We start from the raw sequence: 26,810 nt of genomic DNA on the forward strand, positions 1-26,810 counted from the left end.
TACCCTCCTACATTTCTCCCAGCAACCTGGGGGCTGCATCTCCAGTCAAGCAGCTCTAGAAACCTCCCCCTATTGCATTAATGTGACCAAGGACAGTAGGACACTGTTAGTGCTGTCTGTACTAGGATGGTGCCAAAAGCCCCAGCGCAGGCTCGTGTTTGCAGTACAGCACAAACCCAGCCCTATAGGACCACTTCATAGAGAAGCCCAAAGCCCAGAAGCCTCATTACACCCAGTCACCCACCAAAATTCAGAGCAGAAATTGCTCTCCTGACAGGCAAAGGAGAACAGACTAGGAAGGCACACAGGTGACTTACCCAGTATCCCACAGGCAGCCAGTGGTAGAGCTGGGATTAGCTCACAGCTTTCCTGACTTCTCCCCTCCCAAGCTCCAGCCACACTGTCTCTTCCCTGCTTGATTTTGCTTCTCTTCACCCAGCCGTCTTTACTGAACAGGCTTCCTACAGTGCCTTTTAGGCAGCTGTCAGGTTTGGATGAGTGTCTCCACTCCATCGAATGGGCTGTTCCCCTCCACGCTGTCCCTGTGTGTGCTGTTAACCCTGATTTCCCACTGAAGTAAACAAGGGAAAAGCAAGACAGACAGCTCCATGGCAGCTGGGTGGGAGTTCGCCTCCTCTTCTCAACGGGGGACAGCTTTCTCCCCCCTTTCCCCTCTCCACTAACAGCCCTCCTCGGAGATCTTTTTGCCTTCAGCTCCCTCCCGGGGAAAAAGTCCCTCCTTCTCTCTCTGCCCTCCTGAAAAACAGCCTGCTGCCTTCCTCCCAAACACCCTGTTGTGCTTCAAACGCAGGGGTAACTCTAGGCAGCGGTGGACAGGTGACAAATGGCCCACCCTTGTTTCTACTTTTCTCCTTAACTGGGGGGGGGGGGGGGGGGGGGGTTGGAGAACAGTTCCCAAGCCGATCCATCTTAAAACAGAAATTTCCCTTCCCTCAGCCCCTGAACATGCTCTCCGGTTGCTGCTCGCCTACACTAATTGCATCCCAGACTAAACAACTCTATCCCCCTTTCCCCGGGTCACCTGCCTGCTCTGGCTACCGCCTGCCTGAGCTCTGAGAAGAGACACAGTCGCTGCACCAGTTTCTAAGCTTTAATGAGCTCCCAAGGAGGGGAAGGGGAAACACTGCTGTGAAGCGAAGAAAAAGAAAAAGGGAGAGGCTTTGGAAGGAGCTTAAGAAATAAGCCTGTGGGTGAAGGAGATGGCACCCTCTGGGAAAAGCCAGCCTTGTGAAAAGACCTTACCATACTGATGCTTGAGTAGAGCAGTGTCTGCTGAACCCTTTGCAGCAATAACATACCCAGCCACGTTTCCCGTCTCCCTTTACCGTCCCATGGCCCAGCAGCCTTCCAGCAGCATCCTGAACAGTGATGTTTAAAAAGCCTTCTGTCTGGCCCAGCTGTGCAGACGTCCAGGAGGAATGTAGGAACAGCGGGGAGACTGACTGACCCCTCTACGAGTTTGCCTTGCTCTGTGATCGGTGCTGCTCTAGGTCAGACTAAATGACTTTCGTGGTTGTTTCTGGCCTTAAGGATCAAAAGATGCATGCAGCACTGAGGTTACTGATGGGAGTCAATGCAGAAAGCTTGCAAAGCATTTGCCTGAAGATACCTGACTTGCAATTCTCCGAAACTTCACAAGCTGAAAACTGCAGTGAGAAATACTAAAATAACAAACCTCTAGCTCTGAGGTTCAAATAGCAAAGGTAGGGCAGGATAAAATTTTCCTCGGCATTGTTCCCAGTGGTGAAACATGAAGCTAGCTACCTGGGGCGGGGGGGCAACCATCTCCAAAACTCAATTACAAGACCTGGGGTTTGATCCAAGGGGAGGGCTGTGCAGAGTCCTCTGCAGAAAAGAAAGGCTTATCAAGGTCTTTCTGTTTATTCTGAAGCTGGTTTTGATTAAAGAAGGAATTGCCACCAGAGTTCCCTTCCCTTGCCCCAGTAACACATAACACACCATCCCCATCTCCTTTGCTGCCAGTTTGTTCTAATAAAAAGCAGAGTTATGTCTGAGAAACATGTTGTACAAAGATGGACCCTCCAAGCAGTCAAATAGATGCATTAGCCAGCATTTAGTCAGACACATGCATACACAAATCCCTTCCTTGCCTGTAAACAAGACAGATCGCTTTCTCAGCTGCTGTATACGAATTTCAAGCTGCTGTAGAAGAAACCTCTCTCTCCCACTGTTTCAATGCGGTATGCAAGGTGATCTGGAAGGGCAGACTTGCAAAGCTACACACCTTTGCAATCCAAAGTCCTGACACCTCCTGGCCTGTAAACACTCTCAGCAATTGCCAGTGTTTTAATTCCAGACTTTAACATTCGAAAGGTCTTGGCCTAAATGACCACACTGTTATGGCAGGGTCGAGCCCAGAGAACTTCACTGGTGTCCACGTAACACCCAGCAAAGTCACCCCAGTGTCAGAATGGCACCCTGAACACTGCAACAGGACACTGCTGGCTTTCTGAAGTTAGACAATTAACATGTCATGGCTCCAAGAAAGCAGCTATTTCATGTTTTTATTACAGAGAGGATTACAGAATGGCTGAAAGGAGGGTGAGGGATCGTTTCCTCCCAGGCTTCTCCAGGGTAGCTACCAGCAGATAAACTTTCAAAGAGTCAGCAATTATGGCTTGGATTCTTTGCCACTCTTTCTGCCCCTCTGAGACAGTAAAAGCCTTAAGAACAGCCTAGAGAGAACAAACTCTTTCATGCCATTTCCACCATGCCACAAGTTTACAGCACATCGTCTAGCTTCTGAAAACTAGCCAGCAGCATCTGCCCGGGGAGGGGAGAGGAATAAATTCTGCTAAACCCAGACCCAGTGCCACTGTAACGCGTGGCAGTGAATTGCCTAGGCAGAGTAGCGCCTCTAAATTATTCGTAATGCTATGGCACGCGAACAAGGATCGAGAGAGCCAAGTGGCACGAGACCTCCCTCGCGAGGAACTCCCTCCCAGGCAGCGGCAAGTAGCAGGAAAACTTGGCAGGACGACGGGTGCTCCCGCAGCAGGCAGCGCGAGGAAAAGGCACGGGCTGCGAGCTGTACGTGCTCCCCAGCGCTGTCGCCAGCCGAAAGCTATTTGTTCTCTCGGGTCGCTGACGGGGAGAATGCCACTTCAGAAACACGAGAGAGGCATTTCAGAAGCGAACGGCAGCCGCACGGCCCAGGGGACGGACTCGCAGGCAGAGGGAATGGTGGGAGCTGTGTCCTCTTGTTCAGGGCACGCTGTAGCCCCTTGTCTCCAAGTGCCACCCGCAGAAAAGTAGACGCCTGTCACACCAAGGTGGGGACAGTCGCTGGAAGGGACAGAGACCTACACACAAGATAATGGCAGCGACCGACACCACCAAACCCAGCATAAAATAAACACACATCGGGCTGCTTGCTTGGATCCTCCCTTCTGCCCCGCGAAGCCAGCGTCGGACCTCAGCCCTGTGACAGGCACAGTCCAGCCATGGGTGGCCAGAGGCTAGGAGAGGACTATCAGGACAGCCTGGCCACAGAGGAGACTGCGGGGAGCCCAGGCAGCAACCGAAACCCTGCACGGACCTCCTTGCCCTCCCATCTTTTCCTACTTCCCTCCATCCACCCCTTCCCCCGCAGCACCGGCACATATCTCCGCAGCTGCGAGCCGAACAAAGCCCTCCGTTCCCGGCAAGCCGCCTCTCTTCCTGTGGGACCAGCCCCGAGGCACGCGGCAAAGGGCTCTCTTCCCCTCCGGCCCCCCGTCTGCAGACACGCGGAAATGCAGGGTCTTCCCTCTCTTTTATCTCCCACGTTGTTTTCCTTACTCTGGCTCTTGGAGCTTATTTGGACACCCACACGGAAGTCGGTGGACGGTTCATTAAAAGCGAGAGAAAACAAGCCGTACCAACACCTGAATAGCTCCATGGCGAGCTTCCCTCATGGAAAGCATGACCGAATGTAACAGAAAGGGGTCTCTTCTGAGAGGGTTTTGAATCTTGCTATGAAACGTAAATGAGAATTACATCCCTCGTTTTATTAAATTGCCTGTAGCAAGGGGTTTTCTAGGGAGTGTTCCATGCATTTTATAGGTGCCTGGGCAGCACTGCCAGTCCCACACATCCAAAAATCATGAGACACACTCAAAATATTGAGAGACTGGCTTTCCGTAATCACAAGTTTTTTATTATTAAAAACCCCAACAGACAGACCTTCTTTTTGCCATCTGTTTTTCTGAGGTTTTAAGATTTATTCCATCAAACTCTGCATATATAAGGGCTTTTTTTTAACTTGAACTTACAGGTCCTATATAAATCACATGACTCCAGGAGTTTAACCTTTGGAGAAAAACCACTAAATACAGGAAGACTACCCCACAACTGACAACCACAATCACTGGCTTCCTCCCCAAGAAATTATTTTGCACCTTTCTGACAACACGTCACCAGTTGCTCTAATCATATGATCACAAGCACCTAGAAGGGACATGGATTTGGGACAAGGTTTTGAAGAGGAACAGTCTCCAAACAGAAGTGAGAAAAACTGAAGCACCTTTGTAGGTATTTACATACATACATCAGGACAGCAAAGTTAATACATTCATCCCAAAACTGTATTTCTCCTTCCCCTATTTCAAGCTACTGCCAATCAAGCTATGTCATGCATGACAAGAACATGTACACTGCATCCTCTTAGCAGCCGAGCTTGCAGAGTGGCTAATTTCCATTAATCTTGCAACTGCACCCCCGATAAACAGAGCTATCAGGCTACAGTCTGCTCTCGTTCCTATTACTGTGCTACCAAACAGCTCCGCAAGGGCAGCAGATTTGTCCAGACATACCCTGGTGTAACCAATGTAAAATCCATTCTGCCCTAGGAAACACTGTTAAATACTGTAGGCCACAAACAGGACCCAAGAGTGCCTTAAACAGGATTAGCATTGCTTGAACTCTGCAGCTCATCTTCAGAAATTTAGATGCAGCGGGCTGTAACAAGACACTCGCAGTACGAAGCAGCCAGGAGATGCTGTCTTACACCACAGGTGGACGATCCTCCCAAGGAAAAGGATCCAAAATGGCATAGAGCCACTGCAGGGATACCTAAACTTACTATCAGTCATAGAAAAGGAAAGAAGCTGTGGCTGGACTGTTTGCATTCCCCTCTGATCCTTGCCTGACTCCCCAGGAGTCACCAGGAACCAGGAGTAATTTATAATACGCTTTCGACCGCTCTGATTTATTCTGGGAGCTGAACCCAGGTGCAAGGAAGTTAAATAGCCAGCACTCCTTCGCTTTCACTGGGGGAGTGACACGCAAAACATTACAAATCCCCAGTGTGGCATTCTCTAGGCTGTGCCTACAATGGGCAAAGGGAGCATAACTTACATTAAAACAGCATGCAAACAAGAGACAGCCTTTTTGCAGGTAGGATGCATCAATCGGTTCTGGCCAGCCCTTTTTCTGGCTGCAAATACTGACCCTGCAACACTCAAATCATGCTGGGACATCAGTAACAGAAATGTAGAGAGCACTGAAAAAATAAAGATAGAAGAAAAATAAATTTTATGACTCTCAACCAAAACAGAATGAAAGTTTTTTCCCCCATGTATTTTCAATTTCCTGAAATAACATACAAAGAAATGGACAGCTCAAAGTTTGTTTCAAAAAGCAGAACTGCAGAAGTTATTCATTATCAGTAAGACTGATTGGAAATTCAGCCGCTGGCTTGGTTTTTTTCTTCCACTTACAAATTGTTCACAAACTGATCCTAATTTTTCCCAAGTGAATCTACAACTTACAAAAGTATACCCTTGGGGGTAAGGAAGTCCACAAATGCAACGGGTCAGCAGTACCTAACTCCCTTTGACTTCTCTGAATAACTCAGCCTTCACCAGCCCATTGAACAAAACCAGCTGCTCTCTAGGAGTTACTCACATGCTTTTGGCTTTGATTTTCACTTTTTGCTGTTCACAGCATGTGACTGCTCATCTACACTACACGGTTTGATTCTGCACCTCGACTGGACGACCAAAGGCTTTTAAAGCAAGAGAATAAGCAAGGCTGAATAATGAAGAAGTCACTTACAGTTCACATTTTTTTGGACAAAACAAGCTTTTGTGCTAAAGTTTGCGAAGCCTTTTAGATTCATAAACATTTCCCCCACTGCCCAAAGGTCATCCGAATACTCATAAATAACCAATAATATAACTCTTTGGAGACTAACAGAGCCAAGTCAAACTGACAGTTTGCCAACATGTCCACAATACTGTTTACTCCATTAGTGCACCAGACCCTGCACCGGAACACTTGACACTGGCCTTCAAAACAAAACGAAAAAAAAGAAAAATCAAAAAGAAATCAAAATCCATCTGAATGAGTCAGAACACCACGTGATGACTTTCCCCTTGCAGGGCACTCTGCAGCATGCACTTCCATCAATCTGTATGTGAGACGTCAAACCATTCATCAGTCTATAAACCCACTTTATTATAAATACTAGTATCCTGTCTCAGTGGATTTGAGGAATTTTTTCTTTTTTTCTTTTCTTTCTTATTTTTTTTTAACTGATGAAGCTTTAATTCAAGCCTAACTCCACCAAAACAGTAACGTTACAGTATTTCAGAAGCGAGCAGCTTTGATTCCAAGCATGCCAAAAGGCTGGGGGGAAGGAGATGGTAAAGGGGAAGAGCAAAATCTTTTAGCTGTCCCTCCTCAGCATCATTGCGAAACCTTTCTCTGAAACCTAAGACTCAAGTCAAATTGCCATGTTTTAAACAAACCACAGTGTGTTATTGTACTATGCTTCTGAAACGAGGAACGCAGATCAAGAACTTTTGGACCTCTCAGATACAAACTCTGGCTGCCTTACTATCTATGCCTTCCTTTCTCTTTTCTTTTTTCTCTTCTCTTTTCTTTCCTTTCTCTTCTCTCCTCCTCTCCTTTTCTCTTCCCTTCTCTTCCATCTTCTTTTCTCTTTCCTTCTCATTTTATCTTCTCTTCTTTTTCCTTTCCTTCCCTTCTTTTCCTTTCCCCTCTCCTCTCCTCTCCTTTGCCTTTCCCTTTCCCTTGGAAAGCAGTTGCAAGCTGAAGGTCCAAATAAGAAGCTCTGAAAAGCCCCATTATGCTTTTTGACACATTTTCCATTCTCAGGTTTTTGTCCAGTAGGACATGAAATAAATATTCAAAAAAATGTATGTGTGTGTGCAGATGAGCATATATAAATATATCCATTTATACAGAATATGTGAAAACACATGAAAAGTGTGTGTGTGCGCATGTGCCTGCATATAGTTCCTCTTCTTTTACAGCCTTGGGAGAATTTAAAAGCTGGATCCCACAGGTTAGTGCTGTATGTTACAAACAGTGTCAGCATGAATAATGGGGGCAGGATATTCTGCCAGAGGGTCATGGAACAGAAAGCACACAGAAAGGCAATATTGTTCAAGAAGTACACGCAAAATCGGCCTGGGTTTGAAATGCAGCACAAGACAAAGACCAAGATCAAGTTATAGACTTTAAGGCCAGAAGAACCACAAGGCCCATTTAATTTAACCTCTTGTAAAGTGCCTAAATTACAGAATTCCAACCAGGAATTCCTGCTGTGGAGGGAAGACTTTTTCCCAGCAGCTGAAAGTACAAAAACATTTAAGCAGGTGTTTAAAGTCAAGCTGTACCTTGGACATCATAACTGACTGCTCCTGGTCTTGCTAACAGATCCCTGAACTAGAAGATTGGGGCCAGATCTTCTGCTGATGAAGCTCCCTGATTTTAACTCTTCCCTGGATTACCATTTAGACAAAGATCCAGGCACAATGCAGATACTCAACGTGGTGGCTGGCAGCCAGAAGGGAACGACTAAATCCTGGTAAACAAATGATAGACTATTCCTCAGAATTTTACAGGTATTTTTCTGGAAACTATTTTCTTACATGTCTTTACTCCAACCAGTAAAAGATGAATACATTTCACTCAGTATTTCAAACACTTAAATAGCATATGTCTGAGAGCTCAGTATAAACCTTCTTGGGCCCAAAGTTTGCACATGAAAGGTTGGAAAAAGCAGTAGAGAAAAAACACCAAGGAAAGGTTAGCACAAGAAATAGAGCAGAGAGAAAAATCCAGTTGAAAAAATACATTCAGTCTATACAGTATTACACCCACAAAGGATGTTATATGCCAAGAGCTAAAAGTCTAGTAAGTGCCAAAATCCAGGTTATTCACACAGCAGTAACTGGTTCCCCTGAACATGGTTGTTGTGACACAGCCAGTTTTTTCCACAGGACATCCCAGATCATTCTGCCCTGGTCTCCATCCAAGCCCAAATTTTTCTGCCTCTGTCTCCCACAGCCTGTCCTTGTTCCGCTTCTTTCTGTGCTGCTACCTCCTTAACAGAGATCCCCGTCCTCCTGGTCTTGGTTACCTTTCTTGAATTTTGAATCTGTCTACCGCCCCGATGCTGCTTGCCCACTAACCATCCCAGCTGCTCACCCTTCTCACATATATGTTCCCCGTCTCAGTTTTGTCTTCCCATCCTTCCAGTTCCTTCCAGGTATCAACCACCTCTTTCCCACCAGCCCTCAGCATTTCAGTCCCCAGACCCTTTACTGCCTTCTGCACCAAGTCCAGCTGCCAGGCCCTCTGAATCTGAAGTCTGGTTGCATATCTCCTCCTCGCCTCCTAGATACCAGCAGAACTGACAGCACTGACATCACAGGAAAGACAAACAGTCTCTTCACCTCCTCTTTAGCACCTCACCTCATAGTACCCATGACAGTCATTAGGAAGGTTCATGGATAAAATACACCCAGTTGCTTTTGGGATAAGCACCATGAAGATGCACAGTTCCAATGGATCCATCAGAGAATTTATCATACTCTCACTACCACAAGCAAACTGAGATATCTTTTTTTTTTTTTTTTCCCCTACAGCATATAGTGCTTTTTTCACAGGAACAGCAGCAGGCTGTTCTTCAACCTCAGAGGGTTGAACTCATCTGTCTACAAAAGACGTGTCTACTGTAAACAAGTTATCTCAACTACTTCCCTCATCAGCCTCCAGGGTTCAATCCATCTCACTTCTGCTGGACACCTAGTTTGGATGGGCTGACTGAACACACCCATCTTTCTTTAGAGACGATGGAAGGATCTCAGACAAATCACTTGGAACCAGTACCTACCAAACAGCCAGTGTTAAATAAGGTGAACTCCAGCTCTCCACAGTTCATCAGTCAAATCTCAGCTTTTCACTCATAAGAAGAAAATCATGGGAGTGCTTCAGTGAAATGACACAACATTCTTTTCTTGTTTTTTGTCTTTCTTCAAACATGGGAGGAAAAAAATGGTGTTTTCTTCTAATCTCATTCTTGGGAATGGCTGAACCATTTCAGCTGAAACCATCCCAAGAAAAATCCAGCCTGGGTCACATGCATGGCACCAAAAATTTCAGTGAGAAGAATTACAGATTGGCAAAGCCACAAGCAATTGAATACACGGTCTTATGCTAGGAAATGTTGAACGACTTCCCAATAGGTACTAGGCACCTCTACACCTCAGATAAGATACAAGGAGGCCACTCTACCTTGCCATGAGTTTGAAGTGTTCTTCAGTCCACAGTGTATCACCTCTGTTTCTCCTTAGAGAGGAGAATCTGGTGTGGAGAGGGTTGCATTTCTTTGTTTTTAAAATGATTGTCCCTTTTGAGGGGAGAGAGGAAAGGAGGAGGGGAAGTCACTAATGAACTTGGAATTCAGTTACAAGGAAAAAATGTGCCTGAAAAGCGACTTTCTGAAGCCAAGAACTTCACAAGATTCAACAAATCCTCCAGCGCTACAGAATATACAGATACGTATCACTCACAGTAACATTCTGCAGGCTCCAGACTACGCTGATTTACCAGGCAGGCTTTCCGATAAATAATGAGGGGGTTGTCAAGTATTTAAAACAGATCACAGCGACTCCTTCCAATGTAGCCTGCAGAGATGCAGAGAGCATCTGTGTCCTTGGGCACAGGGAGAACAGCGAGCTGTTTCTTGTACAAAAATAAAAGATAGTAAGACCAAGGAAACAACATTCCCCTACCCCCTTCCAAGCTAAGTCAATACAACACTGAATGCATGCCTTCGGTGACAATAAGTAATGAAACGCAGTGTTACAGTCACACCCCTGCCTTTAGCTTCACTGGATGTGGAGAGAAGATTTCCGGCCCTAACTTCAGATACTTTGGTGGTGATAGTTTTGTCAGATACACTGCTTTACCATTGTTTTGCAGTGCTTTGGCCCATCTGCAACACACGGACAGGCCAGGTGAAGACAAGGGAAACCCACTAATAAAGTCAATGCAAGGAAGATAATGAGCAAGAAGGAGCCTGCTTTGGTGCCATTTTGCACATGGGGATGGCACCAGGGATATAACAGTAAAACACCAAGCTGTGGTGGCTGAGCCCCACCCATGTCTTCAGGTTGGGAACAACCAGAGGAGATAGCCGCTGGGAACAGCCATCATCCACCTCTCGTTACCAGTACTGAAACAGAAGAGAATAAGCTATATACCACCTGGGAAGCTGACAGCATGCTGAGCTCTTCTGGATGCTACCAGACTATGAAAGATTGCTTTACACATACCCCATCAAGTGGAGACAGCTCTGACCTTCAAGCAGCTGCCTGTGAGCTGCTCTTGCAGCCAAGACTCAGCTCCCACCCTCCTCAGCCCAGCAGCAGCAGCCGTAATCAGTCCCTTTCACTAGGGAGCCTTCTATAACAAGACACTCAACATCATTAAAGCGAAGCTGAAGAGGCCAGGCAACCCCGAGTTCCTGGCTCACAGTGCCTTTGAGAGACTTCTGCCTCATGGTAACAGCACCAGGGCAACTGGCTTGTGGCTGAGGGTCCCGAGTGCTATGTTGGGTGAAAGGGGTAGGAAAGGGGGGACCCACCAGCATGACAGACTTATGGCTAGTGAAAAAGCTTTGGATATAGCCATTGCCAAGAAATCTCTTTTAGAGGAATAAACCGGTTCTGTCAGCAGCCTTCCCATAGCAGTCTAGGCTCTGTCCTCTTTGGCTGCTCTGAAGCATTCACCTTGGAAGAGGTGGCCTTTGACAATTAAAATACCAGACACTTCAGGTTTTATTGCAAGCCCTCCTGCCTTGGAAAGAGCTGATGAAGGTCCCATTGTACTCCTAGGCCTGCGAGCTCCAAAACCTCATGCCTGTGGCTTAGTGGTACATAGGCCTGCCTATAGTGCCCACACACTTCCAGCTCATCCCCCCTCCCTGCAATCCCACAGCCCCCTGGAGAAGCCCTTTGAGTCATGGCAGACACTTTTTTTCCCCCCCTCTTTTCCCCTGCATAGTTTACTTGCTGACGTCCAGAAAGGATTTTTACCTCCTGGAAAACAGACAAGGCAGCTCCCAGGGGCTCCCGGCTGACAGCACTCGATGACTTGCCCTCCCCGTGACGTCAGCCACTGATAGGGCCCAAGCTGGTCTGGGGGGGAGAGGGGGGGCTCAGGCGCCTGGAGTCCACAGCAATTCTTCAGGCGCTGGGACGAGCCGGCCAGCCTGCGTCTGAGCCGCACACGCGAACGCACAGGATGCGATTTTGGAGCTGACCAAAAACTTGCAGGCACAGCACGAGGGTGCCTCCAGATGACACCATTCCCAGCCACGGCAGCAGCCTGAGCACAAGGCCAAAGCGGAGCTGCCAAGGGGCTGGGTCAGGAGATGGCGAGGCAGGACTCCCACACCCCATTCCCAGCTTTACTGACAGATTTGCTCACTGACTTTGAGATAGATATAAAAGGGCTGGCTCACCACTACCCTGCTCGAACTGCAAGATATAGCCACCACCAAGGAACTTCACAAACATCACCACCAGCTCTTAGCAGAAGACACTGTTTACTCATCTAAAGGCAACCTCAGATCTCCTTTCACCATACTGTAGAAATGTGCTATATCTATGCCCTAGTATTTGACATCTTCAAGGCTTCCAGTCTCAGACGAGCCCTGGTTTTCACCTGCTTTTCACAAGACCAGTGTGCTGTGGGAAAAACCAACACATTCAGTTTTTTAAGGGAGAAGCAACATCTTTGATACCATTTTTTTAATCACTCCAAACTCCTCTTTGTACAACTTCTGGTTCAGAGCCTCTCCACTTTACATTGCTGAAGCCAGGGGACCCTCTTCACCTCCCAGCAGCTGTGGATCTGGCCCCTCATACCAATGTTGGGGGATCTGTTGGCCAGCTTAGCAAGCAAAAAAGCTCAGCAATGGCACAGCTGTCATGAGGGTGGGCACTCGCTGAGTTTTGCTGCCAAGCTGCCATGAGCGTCACGGAGATAGATCATGGTCCCAAAGAGCTCCCCTAGATTCTGCCCTACATATATGATGAGCTGGAGGCAGGAGGAGGTGAAGAGCATCTAGGAAGACTCCGTGGTGAATCTGCTTTGTCTCTCCGTCACTGGCTATCTGTGATGCTACCATCAGGAGGGAGTGAGAACCCAGAACCACGTCTCCCCTCATCCCCATGGGGCTGCAGCCCAGTCCCTGCCTTGCTCTTCCCTTACTAGAGGAGAACAGCCTCAGTGTGAGAGGCCGACAGAAGGAGACTGACTCCCCGGCCCCGTGGTGTGGGTAACCGTACCACAGGGAGGCTGTCCCTAGTCAATAAAAAAATAAAAATAATTTAAAAAAAAAGAGTCATTTTTCTTCTTCTCCCTCCTCCCCTTGCAGAAAGTCTTGGTTTCATCCCACCGTGGAACGAAAACAAATGTTCTAAACCGCAACATTTTTCATGAACCGGAATTTCTTGTAGTCTGGCCAGCCCTGGTGGATCAATACCAGTCATTTCTTTCCTCCTCTGCTCTGGCCTTTTCCTTCCAGCCTCCTCCCCCCACCCCCCTCACAGAGGGAAATAAGGGAGCTGGAGGTGTCGAGCGGAGGAGTCGGGAACACTCTAGTTTAGTTTTAAAAGGGACAGAAAAAACATTGGCGTCAGCCGGAGTACCAGGGCAGGCACTGAGACCTTGTTTTGGATTTCACAGAGACTGTCCCTAGGGAGAGCTGTCTTTTTCTTTTTTTCCCCTCTCTCTCTCATTTTTTTATGCATGGTTTTGTTTGTAAGTTAAAAGTCGCAGGATTTGCTGTCTTTGAAGCGTGGTCAGCCTGCCAGATGGAATTAGTCAGTGCCTTTCAGTCGGAAATCCCAGGCAGATGAAGCGGGATGGAAGGACAGTGTTTTTCTCATTTACCAGGAAACCCTCTGCCTTGACTCCCACAAATTCAGCTGGAGACCTCCACAGGACCCCAAAACATCCAGGACTGAAGGCAGGAAAACAAACACAGACCTTTCACGTGCATAGAATCGGTGTGGTACTGCTGAAGTCAACGGCCCCTAAGCAGATTCAGATCTAGCCCAGATGTTTTTGCTGGTACTTGCCCGAAGCTATAAGATGTCAGTGGAGTTTCCTCTGTTTAAAAGCAGTGCTGAATTTGGCTCTCCTCATCCCTTGACTCATACCATCTTTCTGTCTCTTCCTACCATGGCCTGTCTCGAATCAGATCTTCCTATTCCTGGACTCCTCAAGGTGGACATTCCCTCTCCCAGGTGAGCAAGCCTCTTTCTCCCGTATCTCTGACTGAGCCCTTGCCTTCCTTCACACATGCTGTCATTTCGCACCCAAACCCAAGAATCCAACTGCCATTTTTGAAACTTCATCCATTTATTTTCTCCTCTCTTCTTCATCCTTCTCTCTTTCCTCAGCCCATCCTTCACTGGCCACCATGGCTCTGCTAAAAACTTTATGTTGTTCCTCAGGCAGTCCCCTGACTAAATTACACTTAGAGAACATCCACTTATTTCCACATCATCCAAACCACCACCCGAGAGGAGATTTAGTACCGCTTGTTCCAAACATGCAATGTATGGATGACAGACCACCATAAACACATGGAGTAACATCAATAGATATGGGAAGAGCTCACAAATCTCAGACCAGAGCTGACAGCCTCCCTGTGAGAGACCAGTGCTAATCACTCACCAGCTGAGAGTTCAATTTCATTTCTCACGAGGATGGAAGGGGCCGAGAGGCTTGCTGTGGAATTACTGTGCAGTCCTGCCATTCAGAGCAGACCCATGGGTGTGTGCATGGTGCAGATCCATGCATGGAAGGAGTCCAATTTACCTTCGGACTCTCCAGATCTCTCAGCGGCACTGTGGTTACCTCAACAGGAAGGTCCAAGCAGCACACAGCCAAAGTGATCACGGTGCTCAAATAATTGAGGAAATGATTAAACAACGAGTGATACACCTCTGAGTGACATCTTTTTTATAAATTCAAAAGGTCATATCTCAAGAGTAACAAGCAAGAGGCAACCAGCATCTGCAATTACTGGCATTACGTTACTAACAGAACAACCAAAGCCAGGGCCATTTTTTGAAGACTTCTCTAAAAGCATTGCAGTCTGCAAAGGCAAAGGTAGACGGAAAAGCAGAGAAGGGACACAACCCTCACAGTACCATTCTGCAGGTGGTATTAGGGCCAACAGCCCAGGTTACACTCTGTTGTCCTAGGGAGGCAGTGTACTCAAGGGGCTAGTGGCACAAGTTTGGGAAAGCATCTGAGCAATGGGTGTGAACCTCAAGACCTGGCCTGCTTAAACTGTGGAACTCGCTGTTTCAGGATTTTGGCTGAGAATCAGCATAGCAGGATATAAGTCCCAACGGACTAGTACTTCAGATTAATCAGAGCACACAGAGAAACACATGAAGCCCAGCCAATGCCTGTGATAATTTCGGGGAGGCCAGTCTGCAACCAGACTGAGAACTACAGACGCTCACGCAAGACTGAGCAGGAGCTATCAGTTGCCTTAGACTACAAAATACTTTGACAGCTTAAACTAAGGAGGGCTTTTCCTTTCTAATACTGTATACCTGACCAATGAATTGTGTGCCTTCTTCCTAGAGATCAACACTGCTCTTCACAGAAGATACACACCACAGACTTGTCTTGACACAAAAATTTCTGTGTTTCAGTACAGATAGGCAAAGGGGACATAGACACATAACAGCACAGAAACCCTGAAGCAGATGCTTTCCTCCCCCACCTCCTGATGGCAGTTTCTCTAGAAAAGACTCATCCTGCTGCCACATGAACGAGGATATTGCTCATCTCAAATAAGAAGCAACTCAAAATGGTCACAGGGCCCTGCTCTACAAAGTTTAAGCTTTTGCCTACCCTTGGGTATCAGCCACTGCACCAAAAAACATCTCCATTGACATGCTAGCAGTATTGTGAGAGCAATGCTGGCTACTTGAAAGGATGAACATCATCTGGTCCCCATCACCAGGTGCCTAAAACCTTCCCAGCATCACTGTGGAGCAACACTGCCCTTGGATGACCAAATGCAGCTCCTGCCTGCTGGAACCCTGCACCACAAATTCACCTATCCCCCTGAGAAGGTAAAAAAACCACTGCCAAAGAGCTGGGACAGCCACAGCCAGTACCTCTGCAGCTCTTGGTGAGCAGTCTGAAAACCATTAGCAATCAAAAACATTCAGGGATAATCAAGCATATTTCCCCTGCTCAGAATACAAGACACCGCAGCAGCACTGTCCGCCTTATTCCATCACATCTGTTTACGAGCCAAAGCTGCTGCTACTTCAGTTCCTTTCTGCTCACAGTGCCTTTTCCAGGCCCTCACTGTGCCATTCCTCCAGCCTGACCGGTTCTGTATCTCAAAATACCCATTCCAGGTACGGACAACTGTCTTAGGAAATCTAACTTTTTAAAGGAGTGAAAACAGATCTCTGAAAGAAGCAAGGGCATGCAGCTGATGGCTGGGCTCACTGCTGGTACAACAGTAATCTGTGAAGAGGGCACACATCCAGGCAAACAATGCACGCTCAGGGGGGAGAAAGCAGAAGCCGGGCTCCCACCTTTCGACTTCATCCGTGCTGCTCAGGAAGATCTGCCACAGGAGAGCACTGTTTGGCTTTCACCCCCTTCACACCTCCCCTCTACCCTGTGGCCTGCTGGGCAGCCTGACCATGTGCACGGAGGGAGCCCGTGTGCACATTCTGCGGAAAATCAAGGCTGGATAGGAGCTGCTCTTACCAGCCAGTGGAGAGGCCCGTACAAGCTACGTTTCTGCACTGAAAACAGAAGGGGACATATGGGGAGCAGTGGCAATTTAATTTACTGGAGATCTCACCCCATTATGTATTACTCTGTGCACATTTAAAGGATGCTATGAAGCTGCCAACATGGCCCAGGGCTGGGCAGAATATGAGTAACTTTGGTTTAGAGGAAGAAGCAACAAAAGAACCCGAGAGGTCTGAAATCAGGAAAACAGTCTTGTTTATGAAGCCAAAAAGAGAGTGCAGCATATTCCAAGGCCAAGGGAATTTTTCTTGCAACGTTACTTTGCCTTGGCTACCTGGCCACTCTCACATAAACAATGGAGACACACCAAGAAAGTAAGGAGAATTCACAGAGGTTATAAAAATATCACTTGTGTAATTAGACTGAATCAAAACTCATGACTTTCTGTTTGGAAGGAATGCTTGTGTTTCTCCTCGCATTTCTTTTTCTCCTCTAACTTTTCTCCTCATAAAAATCTAGATAAACAAAAGCCCTAGGATATTGGATGGTTCCTTGCATATTGTTTTAAAAGGAGAAACAACAACAGCAACCACCATGGTCAGAAGGAGTGCTTGTGACTGGCTTCGTGTAGCCCCTGTTTTTCTCTGTTTGTAGGAGCTGCTCTCACTCTCGCTCTACCCTGTGCAACATCTGTCCGCATTTCCTGTCTCAAATCATTATGAGGTACCGTTGCATTGCTAAGGACCTCCCCGCTTCTCCCACAGACATGGCACTATTTTGTAGGTGGGCCACATGAATAACTGCAACAAACTGGATTTAAATTCTTACCTCTCTCCTAGACTTCACGGGTGATTCACTTACTCCCTCCTTAGAGAAAGACAACTGAAACACAGAATGGAGAAAAACAGTGATTTAGACTCCTTTGTCTACCGTGACTAGTTCATGAACTCCACAAGGCAGGGACTGCGTGCTGCCTTGCACAAACAGTCTGCAGGCCTGTAAGACGCTGCTCGCAATATCATCCCCGCAAACCCACACTCACCATAGCCACTAACATTCACACACTCTGTAAAATCCTTTGGATAAAAAGCACAAGTGCTGCCAACTTTAAACATTTAGAAGTGTTGTGTGTGGCCCTAGAACAGAATGATACAGGCTTCAAAATAATAAGACTTAACCAACCCAAAAGTATTTGGAGGTTTTTTCATCTGTTTTCTCATTTGGACCCTCGAGGCTTCATATTTTCAAGGGATGTTGTCTTCTTCCAGGATCAAGAGAGCTAAAAATGCTAGTTTAAAAAAACAAAAATAAATAAGAAGCTGAGAATCTTATTCAGCCTCTTGATTCCAGGAGCCATGACTCAAATAAAATCCACAAACATCACAAGTTTTATGAGGATATTCAACAAGCAATGGCAATATTCAGTAAGTAGGAGACAGTAATTCCCACCTCTCTGGATCTGGTTTTATCTTCTTTTTCTTACCCCAGCTAATGTAGCTATTTTTCTCTTCCTAGAGGGACTCCATTTCTGGGCAAATGAAATGGTTTCTTATCATAGAGCAGGGGATGTAATCCTATCTATCTATTGTTCTTCAGCCCTAGGGGTCTCATGAAAATCAGTGGCTCAACAGACAAAAAAAAAACCCACAAGAAATAGCCATAATGAGAAAAGCTGCATCAGGAGTCCAACATCTCTCATCTGCTTGTTTGCCACTGGTCTGTTGGCCCTTGTGTGCTCCTACGTTGCTTCTTCCCCAGCCAGTGCATGATGGATAGAGGGATGGAGGACTGGAGCGCAGAACCCTAGGAAATGAATGTCTACAGTGACCAAACCAGAGACCACGGCAAGGACGAACTGCAGGCTTCACACCACTTTTGCCTGTTCCTAACAAGACAGTGGGTTTAGCGGGAAGCGTCACGAAGATTAGCCCTCAGCCTTACACAGGAGCTCTTTCTACCTTTTGCTTTATATTTTTTGCTAGGCCATTACAAATTAAAAAAAAAAAAAGAATAAAGGCCTTGCTTTATTTCTATAATAAAAGCAGCAAAAATTCTTCTCTCTTAGAAAACAGAAGCTCTCAGAAAAATGGTAATTCCTACCTCCTTTATAATGTTTGCCTTAAACACACTCTAAAATCTTGCTGTTTTACTATGGGATGCATTCAGCTGTGTACAGAGGCTAATTAGTAAAGGAATCCCAGTAGTGGGGATTGAGTGATTGTATATAGACATATCATCACTGCCTTCTAGAGGTGAAATCAAGGAAAGATAGCAGGGTGACACGCAGTCTCCAAGTTTTCAAATACAAGCAGCTTTAACTGGTCTCAAAAGGTGTTGATCCAATGAAAACATGAATTAGAAGTCAATGGATCTGAGTGGAAAATATTCTAGCAGTCAAGTAGGCTGTTCCAATAACACTACCTCTACCCACAGGTATGCTTGAAGGGGATGGAGAAAGAAGGGAGAAAGAGGGAAGGTTCTGTGCTGCCTATCTACAAAGTTTAGGCTTGTTTGGGGATGAGAGTTTTTTGCAGAAATCCCACCAACTAACAAAACTGCTAGGAAACTGCACACATGCCAGAATGCCTGAGATTGATGGGTGATGGAAATATCCATCACGAATTGTTACGAGCAACAACAGGGCTTCCCCATAAATCATTGCAAACTCACATTAAGGTTATCAACATAAAACAAGCTCATGGTCCAGTCATTTCTGAATGCTAATGGTAGAGCTGTGATGAGTGAAGTCATGCAGCATCACACCTCACCCTAGCCAGTGTCATCTATGCCTATCACCTTCCAGACTAGCCTTAGTCAAAAACTAAGCCTCCAGTCAAAACACTGTGGGCAAAATAGTCCACACATGCAAAAACTTGTGTTGTTCCACAAATCAGAATTATTTTAGACCTAAAAACTTGGTTTACAGGCTCTCTCTCTGCAAGGAGCAACAAGATCAGTTTTGCATCTTATCGAAGTCTCTGTTACCCCACATGTACATGCACGCCAACATCCATGTCAACCAGACAACCCCCAGCGTATTCCACGTGTTTGCACGAAGATGGCCAAAGAACAGTCCGAGACAACCTACTGGCTCCACAGCCAGCAAAGATGGCTAAGAAAGACAGTTCAGAAGATGAGGAGCTCTGCTTGCACAGCAAGGAAGCACGGCTGGTGCAGTAATAGCATTTTACCAGCTCACAAACCTGTTGCTAGATCCAAGTCTAAAAAAGGATACACGACCTTGCCTTGACCAATCCTTGCCTTGAGGATTAGCACTTCATGAGAGACCTTCTACTATATTGCAATAGTGAGGGTTATACAGCGCATCGTTTCTGTTATCTCAATACACGGACAGCTCCCTCCAGTACAATCCATCCCTTATTTTTACAAGCACCAAAATACACCAAATTCCTTCCTCCCCCCCTTAGAAATCCAGTGCTGGCCTAGCTTGCTGCCTCCCTGTTGGACAGCTCAGTCAAGCAAAGTTCATCCTTGCCAATGCTGGTGAGAGATGAAACCAGATCCTGGGGCTCTACAGCTGAAAGCTGGTCAGACTCCAGATCCCCAAGAAATCCTCTGTGGTCACAGAGACGTCACTACTGAGGTGGGCTCTACCTCAGCCTGAGGAGAGCTGCCTCTGGTTGTTATTAGCTGTACTGAGAATATGAAGGACAAGGAGGCATCAAGCCAGAGTCTACTACAAAATGTAGCGATCCTACTTTTACAGAACATGCATCTGGCCTTCATTAATTCTTAAATGGTCCAATGTGGGTAAAGAAATTGGAGTGGTAGGGGGAGGGGAGCTAAAGCACTAAATACTGAACAGGGTAGTCACAGGGGATGTTCAGAAAATGGATTTATTATTTTAAAGATGTTTCTGATCAGGGAATGCCTTATCCAACATGCGCACATCGAAGCACCAGCGTGACTGTGCGTGGGCCTACATACGTGTGCAGAACAGATGGCCTCCGACAAAGACTCGACCTCAAAATTTCTCATGCTGGCTATCCCAAATGTTAGGATGATGGCCTGTGGGGTCAGGCCAAGGAAGGGCAGTAGGAATTTGGTCATGAAATGGCAGTGAGACAGTCTTTCACCCCATCAAAAGGAAGCACCTGAAGTAGGCATGCCACCAGCAATGCTCTGCCTGCTGCCATGGGAGTATACAGATCCTTCTAGAGGGGGACCTCAGACCACAGGTGGGCTGGAGAAACGAGGTGACAGTATTCCCCATTTCTTTCCACACGGCTGGAGGCACTACAGTCTTTTTCATATGGCTCTGAATATCTGTTAATGCAGACTAAATGGGTGGCTGCCATGGCCTATATAGCCTCCAGGAAGGAAGAACTTCCCCTGCCTTGAGGACACAGGGGTGGCAGATTGAAAGAGAACTTCTTACAGCTCATGAGAATTGGAGCCCAACTACAAGCGTGGCTATGAGTGTACATCGAAGGGTGATTCAGCCTCTATGAATATCTAGATAGGTGGGTCGCTGAGTATGCAGCTGAGTGTACTCGTGTGGGCAGCTAAACACATGGCAAAACAGAGTGCAAGTATCCTGTGGATAAATAAGCGAGCCAGAAGTGAAAGGACATGGCAGGGCAAAGAACTTGTTCAGAAAAAAAAGAGAGTCAAAAGTCATGCCAAATTCTGTCTTCATTAAACCTGGGATGTCCCACTGCTTTGCTGTGACATGATGGCAAACAGCTAATGGAAGGGCAAGCGGCCAATAGCCCGTATTTTCTGAATGGCATCAGATGGACACACTTGCACTGATTTGTTGTTTACAAGCAGGGTAGACCTTGGGTTGACCTGACCTCCAAGTGAGCAGAATGGGAGCTGTGGGAAATGACGCTGTAAACAGGAAAGGATGAGATAAATAAGAGATGGGGAGGAAAGAGATCTATTTTAAGTGACAGTTGCTTTTTACTTCCATTTCCCCTCTTCTGCTCAGCTAGAAATGAAGGCCCCCCACCCCTTTTTGCATGCCTGCCAAGACAGCATACACTTACCACTTACAACTCTTTGTTAGCCGATGCAAAACTCACCGCACGCTACTGTTAACGCCACTGCAGAGACTGCCCAAGAAACCAGGGAGAATGTCTATGTGCTTTAACAACCTTAGGGAAAAGACTGGCACGAGGTCTGAAGTTTGCAGCTGGCTCCTCTCTGTCAGGCAAGTCAAAGTTATATGCAATATGATGATGTCCAGAAATACTCCCCCTCCTCTCTAAGGGGAGGTTTATTGTGCTAGATGCTGTAAAAACATAAGACGGTGCTTCATTCAAAGCATTTACAGTCTTTAAAAACAAAGCACATCAAGGAGAAGTGATCAGCTCCAAATGATGTAGTGCAGTGAAACACAGAGGACTAGAGCTAAGATCCCAGAGCCCCCTTCCAACTCCATCCGGGGCCTGGTGTTGGCACCTGGTGTCGGCAACTGGTGTCTCTAAAAACTGAACTCTCCCCGCAGTGTCCTTCAAGGTCCAGGATGGACTGCTACAAACTCAAATCTGCGTCCCTCAGGTGGCATTATTCTGTGCTGGTAGTCTCAGGACAGAGGTCAGAGTCTAGCTGCTGCAGCCCACTGCAGCTCTAGTTTTAAGCCATTTTAAACAGAGCAAATTACATTTAGATATTCAACATTCATAGTTCTGTGCTCCCCTTCCCAGGTCACAAACACGCACTTCCCATTGTGATGCACTAGCAACTGGTTTAAAAAAAAAAAAAAAAAGAAAGAAATTCTTTCAATCAGTATAAATATTTTTGTTGCATTCTCAGAACTGGATGTTCCCTGCCTAAAATGAGATTTTAGCCCTGCAGTTAATGATCACTCCTGTTAGCAACTGCCTTTCCTTCACTTTGCTTTCCACAGTTCTCTCCTATTAGGTAAGTGGCAGCAGACTGTGCCCTGCATTTCCAGGGCAAAATACAGAACTGTTCCAACACAGTTCCCATGCAGAAGGAGAAGGGATCGGCCACGTTTATCTGAAAAAAAAACCAGTCTTGTTACAGCAACTCAGTTAAATAGACAAGCTAAACAAAATACAATTAGGTTTCCTTTGGCCAGCCTGGAACATATGGTATTCGTCAGCCAGTCATGTTCCTCTCTCGATTCTGGCAGGAGATAGGTAACTTGTTCCAAACATTAAGAAAGCTCCTGGAAAGTCAGTATGCTGAGCAAACTGTTGGAGGGGGCTAGTTGGGAATATAATAGCTCATAAAGACATAGAATTGACAGCATTTCTTCCACATTGTTCAGCACAGCTCCAGGTTACAATGCCTCTGGCTTTAGTACATTCCTGGTTCACATTGTTCCCAGTGGTATTGCATCTGTAAGTTCTCATTTGCAAAGTGCACACACAGTTCGGAGGCTGAATGCTCCTACCAAGCAGGCAACAGACAAAGGTGTGTGAGAAAGAGGCTTCCATAGACACAGGCTCATTCAAAAATAAAAATAAAAAAGAAAGAAAGAAAAGGGGGGCAAATTGCATCAATCTGTGCAGCAAACCTTTTGTCATGTTCCCTTTCCATGTGCTTGGACACACTGAAAATGGCTGCTGCCATCCCAGAACAGACAGGCAGGTAAGTTGGCAAGAAAACAGCAATAAATAGCACAGTGTCACAGAGGCCACTCGCAACAGAAGGGAATATCCTTTGAATTTGGTTATTAACCAGAAAATTGCTTAAGGATTCTGGCTCTGCGTTAGGAATATTCTGCTCTATTGCAGTGTACAAAGAAGTTAGCAAAGAGCTGATTCACTGAGAAAGGAGTCTGCGTCCTAATAGAGGGAAGTGGAAATCTTGCTATGGTAGAGTAGCAGCTGTGAAACAACTGCCCCAGCAAGATCAGTAATGTCTATGGGAAAAGGAAGCTGAGCGAGGACTACTGATTTCTGCCAGCAGCAACAGAGGCTTCAGACGGAAGTGATAAGAGTGCTCCCCACCACACGTCGCAGGCCTGACTAAGAGTTTCAGTTGCTTGACCTCACATAGTTCAGCCTCAGCACTTGTCATTGCCAGGGCTGGTCTGACATCTCTTGTATAGGTTTGCTTGGTCTGCTATAGGCCTTTTTTCAGCAAGGAAGCTAGCTGAGTCCCTCCAGTGCAGTTACAAGCCTGCACTGCTTCCAGATTTTCAGCACTGCCTTTTACCTTCCCATACACAGTTGGCCTTACTGCATAGCTGTTCTTCACCTATCCCTCTTGACGGACAGACTGGCTAGTCCAGGGCATTACAGCCCCAGCCTGGTTTTGTTGGGCAGTGAAAAAGTGGGAAACATGATAGGAACAAGTGCAAGAGGGTTTCTGCCGAATGTTTCTGTGCTTTCTTCGGTCCACCTGCTTGTTGCCACAGCCAGCCTTCCTCCCTCTCTTGCCTGTGAGGCACGTTCACTCCGTTCCTTCAGAGCGTAAGACCAGGATATTTCAACCTCTGCAATGTGGTTCTGCAGCGACTTTTCCTGACACACCAGTAACATTTCAGAATACCTTGACTTTTTTTTTTCCCTTCCCCTCCCTCCTTGTAACTCTATACTCCTTTGTAGCAGTGTGAGCAGAAGGTATTCCCTTGCTTCAATTTCCAGCTTTTTGGCATCCAAGACCTGGCTCAGGCAATGGATGCTTCCGTATGTGCTCACTGCATCTGCCGTAGACCAGACTGTCAGGTTAACCAGCATCAAGTGCACTAGGAAAGCATTTTCCACTCTTCTTGATTACTATTATGAATCAGCAAATCTTGCCGTGATCACCAGCCATGTGCTGAAGCACTCTGAGCCTGAAGTGCTTGCAAAAAACCTTTGCATCTGTTTCCTCTCGGCTGTTTAGTCCCATCACACTCAAAAGATTAGCTGCAATGCATAGCTCCGATAGGGCATTTCTTTTGTGGTTACATGCATTCACTGAATCATCTCATCTCTTCCACATGCTGGCCTGTCAGACATGCTGTTCTTGCTCTACCTTAAGATTAATGGGAGAGATTCTCCACTGAGGTTCATGGGCGTAGCACACTGCCCACAATCATATTTGGCACGAGCTACACTGATGCAGCCAGACAAGCTGCCTGTCCTTAGCAGGAAGGAACTAGCAGAGTTTTACTTTCAGGAACCAAAGAATCTACTGCGGCTTAGTCCTTAAAGATGACAATCCATCACCCACCCAGGAGCTCTGCAGAGTGAGGCAATAGCACGTCATCATCCAGTCCCTGCGAAGTAGCCCGGAGTGTGGCTTGCTTTTGTTCTTACCCACATCACAAAGATTTTAGTGGAGCCTAGTCATCTAGGGCCATTCATCTCTTTTGCTCCCAGGTTGTGCTCAGCAGTACTCTAAGGGGCTTTCCTCATCCATCATTACTGGCAATTTCATCTCTGTCTCTTGCTGGGCACTTCCTCCCCACGCCTTTCAATTGAAGATTTTTCTCCCTCAAAGGAGCTCGTAACATTTACTGCATGATACTGGAATCTCTGGACTGAACTGAGTCATAGTTCAGCAAAATTAGACTGGTTTCATCTTCATCACAGTAGGAAATTGGACATACTGCAGCTGTCTTTCTGTTTTCCTGTTTAAACAGTCCCATCTTCCTGTGGCTCTGTCCTCAGTGGCAGAGTATTTGAGGCACATGGCTTCCAAAACAGGAGATAAAATGGCTCTTGCCAAAGGTTGTTTTTAAAGCTGTTCAAAGGGCGATGGAACTTCGCAAAGTTTCCAATCATTAAACAGAGTTATGGCGTTTGGCTCCTTCCTACAGTCTCCCAATATCTCTCATTAACACCAGCTCAGTACTGCTCTTCTGGGAGTAGAGTGAAATTTCCACTGGCTTCTAGGAAGGAGAATGGAGCTTTCTAATACAAACCCTGTGTTATATCCCTGAATGCCCTACTCCAAACTACATGACTTCAGTGGAGGCCGCGCTAGAGCACAGTACCCCTTAGGCATGCTGCTTTTAGCACTGTAGGACCCCGAGCACTACTGAGACTATTCCACACATCAGAAAGTATCATGCAGTGTTTTAAAGGTCTTCAAAACCGTGCAACAGATACACAATGAAACCACACAGAGATCATGAAGGGCACTGTTATGTTGCCTATGCCTGTGCCCCTGGTTTTCAACCTGCTGCTCATCTAGGATTCTTCCCCTTCCCTGTTAGTTCATTGAAGCCACACAATTTTACGTGAAAAAGTGTCGTGCCAAATATTCAGGACTGCCCAGCATAGGTTGCCCATTGGCACAGTCCAGGAGGGTAGGCTATACAAGCTGCTCTTTCATGAAGAGATGACTCTTCAACTCTTTTTTTTCTCTGCAGTGAGTGAGTTTAACTTTCAAGATGGGCATGTGCAAATACATGCCATTTTTGTTTGTTTTCTTACACGGGTATTGCTCATCAGTATCTGCTTAGGGGAAAAATCATTTATATTCTGTGAAAACACCTAAGCACAAACATGATATTTCTGTATGAACAGAAGAATTTCAGAGCCTGCGTTAGCTACTTGCAAATGAGTGTGCCCACCTCACTATAAAAACTGGCCCAGCATGTGAGTAAATGTAAGCATAATAAAAAAATAATAGGAAACAGAGAGGCAATAGAATTAAAAGCAGCAGCCAGCTGGGATCTTCTAACCAATGACATCAAGGGATTGCTGAGGTAATACACTGATGGGTTTTAAATTAACTGTAACCACTCAGGAAAAAGATCTAGGCGTCACTGCGGAGAGCTCAATGAAAACATCTGCTCAATGCACAGAGCCCATCAAAAAAAAAATGAACCAAAAATGTTAGCTTGAATAGGATAAAGAACAATACCAAAAATGTTATAAATGCAACTACATAAATCAATGACATATTCACACTTTCAGAAGTGAGCTGAAGTCTGCTCACCCCATCTCAGAGATGGTATAGAAGAAACAGAGTCCAGAGGAGGAATCAAAAAAAAAAAAAAATCATTAGAGGCACAGAAAGGTTTCCAAGGTCATCAGGAGGAAAGATTAAGGTCCATGTGGTTCAGAAGAGGGCTCTGCTAGAAGTGTACAAAATAATGGGCGACACTGGGAAGGTTTTCTCATTTGCCCACTCTCATGCTAAAGAAACAGTAGCCACCCAAAACATTCCAAAAATGTTATTAAAACACGAAGGAGGAAAGGTTTCTGGGGTTTCGCAAATTGCACGTGGAACTCACTGCCACAGCTGTCAGGCTGAGAGTTAAGCTGAGATTCAGAAATGGATTTGCCATTTCTCACTCCAGTGGCATAATATGAGAATGAATGAAATGCATATGATAGCACTATGCCTGCCTGCCTGCCTGCCTGCCTGCCTGCAGGCCCGGGCAGTCCCAGAACTCCTGGGGCTAGGAAGAGATCTGGCTTGTCAATGACTAGCATGAGGGTTGGCGGTGGGGGAGGATATGCATATTTCCCTTATTTTGAATCATCTGGAAGATCCAGGGCAACCAAAAGCAATGAAGGAAGTCAGAGAGGAACCAGATACACACGGGACTGCAGGGAGAGGTTAAAGGGAGAAAATGAGCCTAGAAGAGGAAGACGGGAGACTAAAGCTCGGACGAATCTGCAGACAGGAAAGGGGTGTTATGTGGGGTTTCCTCTTGCCCTCCCCACATCAGCCTTCTCATTCTCACCATGATTCAGTGTCCTTCCAGGCCCTGCTCTCTCTACTGTTCCTTCAAACCCGCTCCATCCCTTCAGCTGCCAGTCCACCTCCAGGCCACT

General features: G+C 46.4%; 1 long non-coding RNA gene across 1 annotated transcript in view; it reads right to left on the reverse strand.

The window, feature by feature from the left end:
* LOC135328537 (uncharacterized) overlaps positions 1-26,810 on the reverse strand; it is a 209,936-nt gene that overhangs the window by 150,298 nt on the left and 32,828 nt on the right. Inside the window, exons 2-3 of the long non-coding RNA XR_010389535.1 lie at positions 17,275-17,380; positions 16,921-16,974 (exon numbers count right to left, since the gene is read on the reverse strand). This is a non-coding gene — a long non-coding RNA (uncharacterized LOC135328537). The remainder of the gene's footprint in view (positions 1-16,920; positions 16,975-17,274; positions 17,381-26,810) is intronic.

The sequence above is a fragment of the Dromaius novaehollandiae genome, chromosome 5, assembly GCF_036370855.1.
Source record: "Dromaius novaehollandiae isolate bDroNov1 chromosome 5, bDroNov1.hap1, whole genome shotgun sequence".
NCBI classification, from domain to species: domain Eukaryota; kingdom Metazoa; phylum Chordata; class Aves; order Casuariiformes; family Dromaiidae; genus Dromaius; species Dromaius novaehollandiae.